The following is a 6,010-nucleotide window of genomic DNA, read 5'->3' as shown; positions in this document are numbered from 1 at the left end:
TAAAGGTTATGGTAAACAGCTTAAACATCTGCTGTGACAGCCACATAAAAGGAAATCTACCACATGTCCTGGTTGACAAGGAAGCCAGTTTATAGTTTTAGAATTATTATTTTCGCCTTGTATCATACTGCTATCAAAACACTTCAGATTAATGCTTATATTTTATGTCACTTCCAATAAAAATTATCTGTACCATTACAATCTATATTATTAGCTGACCATTTAGTGGAAAAAATATATTTCTTAGTTGAGAATATTTGGCCCAATGTAAATTTTATATATATGTAGTTATAGTTATAGTAATTGCTTTCTCAGTATTTATAGATTTCAGTGGGAAGATGGAGCTGGCAAGAGCTGCAAGAAGTGTGGAGAGGCAGAAGCAAACAATTATTTTTCCCAAAAAATAAAATCACCAGATGCTATTAGACAAATCCTTATGTAAAAAAACATGGTGATATAATCCAGAGGAACTGCTCTGGTGCTACCCAACTGAAGTGAGTGCAAAGAAGAGCATTGCATGCTATCATAGCAATAATAAGTACTATTTTTCGCTCTATAGGATGCACCTTTTCCCCTCCAAAAATTAAGGGGAAATGTGTGTGCGTCCTATGGAGCGAATACAGGCTCCTTGGCTTCAGCGATAGCAACGCGAAGCCTCCGATGCGCAGAGGGAGCGCTCCCTCCGCGCTCCGGAGGCTTCGTGTTGCTTTCGCTGAAGCCTGGAGAGCAAGAGGGGTCGGTGCGCACCAACCCTTCTCGCTCTCCAGGCTTCAGGGATAGTTCCCGCTGCCCTCCAAAGGCTTCAGGCGACTATCCCTGAAGCCTGTGGAGTGCAGCGGGCACTCGTGCTGCGCTCCAGAGGCTTCGGGTTCCTTTTGCTGAAGCTGGGAGAGGAAGACTCTCCTGGCTTCAGCAGAGAGGGAGAGCTGCGCTGTGCCTCTTCAGCAAAGTGGGAGGAAAAATGGAAGGGGCTCCATTTCTCCTGCTGCTTCACTGAAGGGGCTCTGAGCAGAGAGGGGGAGATTTTTTTTTCTTGTTCTCCCTCTCTAAAACAAGGTGCGTCCTATGGTCGGGTGCGTCCTATAGAGCAAAAAATACGGTAAGTGGATTTCAACACAGCACCAAGTTGGGAGGAGAAAGTGTCGTTGTGTGAGTGGACCTCATCTGTCAGGAATGAGCCAGCTCCCTCTGAGGGTTTGCAGCCAGCTCTCAGTGGTATCTTACAGCCAACTGCAGGAAGCAACCAGGAACAGAGAGGGTTAACTTTCATGCAGGATGAACAGCAGAGAGATCACTCCCCCACCCCTTGGAATGCAGGATGATAAGGGGTGGACTGGAACGGACTGGAACCAGTTCTCAGGAAGTTCAATTAGGTGGGAACAGAGAAGGAAGTAGCCTGCCAGACCGGGGAGAAGTTTGGATCGGCTCAGGGGCAGGCTGTTAGACCAGAAACAAAACAAAAGATGTCAGAAGCAAAAGTACAGTTGCTTCTGATCATGCCAGAAGCGGACTTCAGAAGGGTCGTGATTGATGATGCCAGAAGCGGTGTTACAGCCGTCCGGAGTGATCTTTTTGTTTCACAATAAACCTCTCTTTACTGTATTTTTTGCTCTATAAGACGCACCAGACCATAAGACGCACCTAGTTTTTGGAGGAGGAAAACAAGAAAAAAAATATTCTGAATCTCAGAAGCCAGAACAACAAGAGGGATCGCTACGCAGCGAAAGCAGCAATCCCTCTTGCTGTTCTGGCTTCTGGGATAGCTGTGCATTCGCTCCGTAAGACGCACACACATTCCCCCTTACTTTTTAGGAGGGAAAAAGTGAGTCTTGTAGAGCAAAAAATACGGTAATTATTGATTCTTGCTGTGTTATCAAGCCGGGAACTTGGACGCATGACATCATCCCTTGGATACAACAACATAGTTAAATTCTGCCCTTAAGTTATTATTTGTATAGTTTTGCAAGAAGATGGATCCCTGCCCTGAATTCAGTTACACCCTGAGGTCCAGAGGTTAATTTAATGCAACCTTTGAGCAAGTGAGTTCAGTTCTCAGGATCCTCTGCAGCATTTTGTTTTGCCAGCAGCTCCTACATGGGGTATCCGTTACCACTTCTCATGCCACCAGCAGCTTTGGGCAAAGTCCTTCACACTTACTGTACTTCTCCATGTGTCACAGTCTCTTGACTTGATTCCATTGATTTCACTTCCTACCCCTCTGACCAGCTCCATTCCCAGCTATCCACAAAAACGGGTTTATCTGTGGAAAGAAGACTTCACTAATTAATTGCTGGTTGTTGCTACAGACATTTGGAAATATTTTGTCAAACATTTTGCTCATTTTGAAATGAGTCAAAAGAGGTTCTGTAAAGAACTGGGCATTGGGACTGGGTACAATCAGCCTAATGCAATAATATTACTTACTCCTTGATACCATTTGTCTTGTGTCTTTAGATTTATAGCAGTGATAAAAAAATGCAGTCCCTAGGCTTTTTGGGAGGGGGGGAATAATTCCATGTAATTCAGCCTGCCTATTATAAACACCATTAACATGTCTGTGGCGGCTTTGTTCCTTAGCTTTTAGATGCTGAGGTTTTCCATTAAACCCTTTTCTCACTCTATTAGTAAACCAGAAAGCTGGCTAAGCAAGTTTTCATATTTGTATGTTGCTTTCTCAAAGCATAGGGAAGCAATCAAAGTATTCTTGTTCATGTTTTATTTAGGCAAAAGTCTTGCTGAACATGAAAACTACAAGCGGCCCTGGTTTTATTTAGATGACTTGTCCCACCTGCTGAGAGATGCTGAAGTCTTTCATCATACACTCACCAAAATCTGTTCTATAGGTCAATTATGTAGCCTTTTTAAAAGGTAGCACTATATAACATACATAAAATGCTACTCATCACTTTTCTATCCCTGTTTTTTGGCTGTTCAGGTTAGACCTGCTGAGGTTGTGGACGCTCCTTCCTTGGAAGTTTTTAAGAAAGGGTTGGGTTATTATTATTTATTCAACTTATATACCGCCCTATTCCCGGAGGTCTCAGGGCAGTTCACAAGACCACAACATATAAAATCAAACCAAAAGCAGTAACCCAATAACCTCCCCCCCCCCACAAAGCCACATTCTAAAAGGGTGTTGGATGTCAATAAGATCCACCAAATGGATGGACATCTGTCATGGATGCTTTTGTTGAGATTGCTGCATTGCTGGAAAGAAGAAAGTGTCCCAGCTAAAGAAGATTGGCAAGTTAAATTAATGGAATATGCTGAAATGGCAGAATTGACAATGAAATTAAGAGGAAGAGACAACAATGAATTTAAGGAAGAATGGAAGGACTTTACTGCATATATACAGAAGCAATGTACACAGGTTAACACATTGGCAGGGTTTTAATATTACTTGTAATTTTATTATAAATGGAAAATAAGTAATTCAGATGGTTAAAACTTTATAATGGACATGTAATACATTGATATGCCATGGAACCAAGGAAGGAAATAGGAGGGAGTCAATGTGTTTGGTTTTTGTTTTTGTTTTTGTTTTTATTGCTGTTTGTTTTGTTTTTGTTTTTGTTGAAAAATTAATAAAATGTTATTTAAAAAAGAGATTCCTGCATTGCAGGGGGTTGGACTAGATGACCCTTGGGATCCCCTCCAACTCTACAATTCTATGATACTGTGATTAAATCAATTGACCAAAGTTAGTCATGTACTGTATATTCATTACAGTGGGTTTGTGTATGATTAATATTGGATACAATTCTTTGTCTCCAAATTTTTATAACATGTAGCACTAATTCGCTTAAAGTATATTAACATAAAGTTTGTTGCAATAACAGCAAATGCACAGTTTTAACAATGACTGGCCATGAGGGAGTGGGGGAACAGGATTTTACCATTGAAGAGTTTTGCTTGAGAAACAGTGCCAGTAAACTAGTGAAATTCAACACTGGGATCAGTCTCATTTGCACAGCAAAAAATGTAAATCAAAGCAATGCCCCTGTTTGTGTGAAAACAGGGATTTTAAAGCAGGTTATTCTTAGTAACGGTCATTTTCTTTAAATACTATTCATTCATTTATTCATACTGCAGCAACATAGTGCATAGACCATAAGCTGAAGAGAAAGGCAGATTAGTTCTCCAAACAGGTCACATTCTGAGGAACCAGTTTATAATAGGAGATTTGAGGTGCTCCTGGGAGCAATATGATTTACTGATTAATCTGAAGTAAAAAATATGTATTTTTAAATAAATCTTCACTATTTAAATAAACACTATTACAATACTTTTATCACCCTTCTTGTGTCAACAGAATGGTCAGATGAAGAAACAGTTGAAAAAATTCTTGTGAATTTCAGGATGGTAGGAAGAAGTCGTCTCTAGAGGAAGGTAGCAGGTACATTTCTCTTGTCCCCACTTCCTGAAAGGTTACGCCTTCCCCTTTCTGTCCCATGGCTACCCCCAGCTTGGTGAAGCAGTTACATTGCAAATTAAAGCGAGGAATAGAGCAAGTTTCTATTTTCCATTTTTCTCAGAGCAGAGGTATAGCACAGGTATTACAAGCCAAGTCCTATGTTTGTAATGAACTGTACTTGATGTAGAAGTTTTAGTTTATGTTTTCAGAATATCATTCAACCAGAGCTACCTGTTACATATAGTTTATGGATTTATGGTTCTGAAAAAATATACGGCTAGGCATAAAGAAGGGATGGCTCAAATTGTTTGGTCTGAAGTGGTATATTTCGATGCGCATATATTTTGTCTATATTGTCCAATATCTCTGAGCTTTTATGAAGTATGGCCATAAACTTGTTCCTTTTGGTCAGGAGCCAGGAACAACACCATAAAACAAGACTTGATGATGAAGAAGAAGATGGCTATATTAGGCTTTTATTCTCTTCTGTTATATTTTATGTCAAAATTTATATCAAAAACTGATGGATCAAGACAGATGCCATAAAACCACGATAAGAGCCATTTTTCTTATCTTGCCATGCTTGAAGCGAGAGTTATGTTAAAAGTTTGTTCTAGTCAAAATTAGGCGCAAATTTTAGTTTTTCAGCAATATCACTTAAAAAAAATAATGTTTATCACACATTAATCAGTTTCTTTTTTAAGCCACTTGATCTATGCAAGTGCACATTATTTATGAAACTGTGTTTCCCACCCTAACTTTGTCAAATATTTTCACTCATCATAAAATTACAATAGAATGCACTGTGTTGCAATGTTTTTTTGACCAACTTGCATCAAAGAACTTATTAATCATACCGTGTTCCTTTTTCAGTTTTCCCTGCAACTGAAACCCTTAACAAACAAGTAAAAAGCCTTGAAAATTCAAGTCTTGGAAGCAGAATACATTATATAAAATAAGATAAAGAAACTAACTGTTCTGAGCACAGAGCTGGGCTTACTCACACCAGAACTGTTATTTTTTTAGTATATGACCTACAGCTCCGAAGGAAGGACTGAGTTTGTCCAACTATGGAAATATTGCAAAACATTCCTTTTTAGTAAGGTCTCCGCTGACTCACTGCAAATTGTATTTGAATTGATCCGGAGTGCAGATGATAAGCTGGAACTGAAATCTAACATTGATACTTTTATCCCATTTTATTGGGCACCTCCAGATGGGTGTTTTATTGTGGGTGTATTGTGCAATGTGTTCTTAACACAATAATAGTGCATCATTGGTAGATTTATTCTGCTTTCAATTTGTTCTGTGATATTTCCCCTGTACTCCCACATTATTGCTGTTTGGAAGGGCTATAGTGCAACAAAAGTGGGACAAAAATAAACCCAGGAACATTGGTGGTATAAAGCTTTTGCTGGATTTCTGCCATAACTTACAGATTTGTACTGATTGGAAGTGGCACAGTGTGACCAACCCATTTTTTTTGTAGGCACAAATAGTTTTGAAAGTGAGATCACATGTGACCTCTCCAATCGCATCAAGAGAACAAAGGGGTGTCTGGAGAGAATCCATTTGTGTTATTAGGGGAGATTTAAA

The sequence above is a fragment of the Podarcis gaigeae genome, assembly GCF_964106915.1.
Source record: "Podarcis gaigeae genome assembly, chromosome: 2".
NCBI classification, from domain to species: Eukaryota; Metazoa; Chordata; class Lepidosauria; order Squamata; family Lacertidae; genus Podarcis; species Podarcis gaigeae.
This window is presented reverse-complemented; position numbering follows the sequence as displayed.